Raw genomic sequence first — 835 nt, 5'->3', positions numbered from 1 at the left:
TTGAGCAGACAATCATGTAAATCATATGAAAATATTTTAAATGAAAATTTTTATTTCTTAAAGCAAATTACAGTAGACCAAGGACTGACTTCAATTGAGAACATAAATTATTCAGCATAATAGGTGGGTAATATGGCTGAGCGATAATATCGTTTTAGCAATGATGTCAGAAAATTTTGAAAGTCTCAACATCACGATATTAATTTTGTTAATAACTATTGTAACATTATGTCTATACATTAAACAAATTTGTTTGTTATTTAATAATTGGCTAGGATTCCTTGTTACAGCTCAAGTCCACCTACCTTGTTAACCATATCTGTAGAGAGGTGTGAACATCATTACAAAGCATGTGTTACAACAGTATGGGGTGTCTATTATCTATGGTTACAATAACTGTTACTTTAAACAATTATGATGATAACGGCAGTTATGTAGCACCTATAGTTAGTTTAGTATCGATTGTGATACCAAAATTAAATGGCAGTGTTACTCAGCCCTAGTGGTTAATGTTATCTTACTAGGCAGAGTAATAATGTCATACTGTGAATCCTTTCCTGTGATGTCATGGGAAAGTATATAATTTAATAGAACAGACTGTACAGAATTGAGGCATACATGTTTTATAAGGAAAGAGCCTGGTAGAATTTTCCATGGTGGAGGAGTAGCTATTGTATTGTCTAATCGTATTCCTTATTGCCCACATACAGATCTCTGCCAAATTGAGTTGATCTGGGGAGAACTTTTCCTCGAAGTAAACAATCTTTACTTTTATGTTGTGCTTATCGACCACCATCCAAGGTGGACTTCTATAGTCGTTAATTTTTATGATAGA

The 835-nt window shown here is 32.9% G+C and overlaps 1 protein-coding gene across 1 annotated transcript in view; it reads left to right on the top strand.

Annotated features, from left to right (window-relative positions):
- LOC136236549 (UBX domain-containing protein 1-like) overlaps positions 1-835 on the top strand; it is a 224576-nt gene that overhangs the window by 16238 nt on the left and 207503 nt on the right. The gene's annotated exons all lie outside the window — the stretch shown is intronic.

This window comes from Dysidea avara, chromosome 10 (genome assembly GCF_963678975.1).
Source record: "Dysidea avara chromosome 10, odDysAvar1.4, whole genome shotgun sequence".
In the NCBI taxonomy this organism is placed as follows: domain Eukaryota; kingdom Metazoa; phylum Porifera; class Demospongiae; order Dictyoceratida; family Dysideidae; genus Dysidea; species Dysidea avara.
Note: the sequence above shows the minus strand (reverse complement) of the source record. Positions and strands in the feature narration are given on the sequence as shown.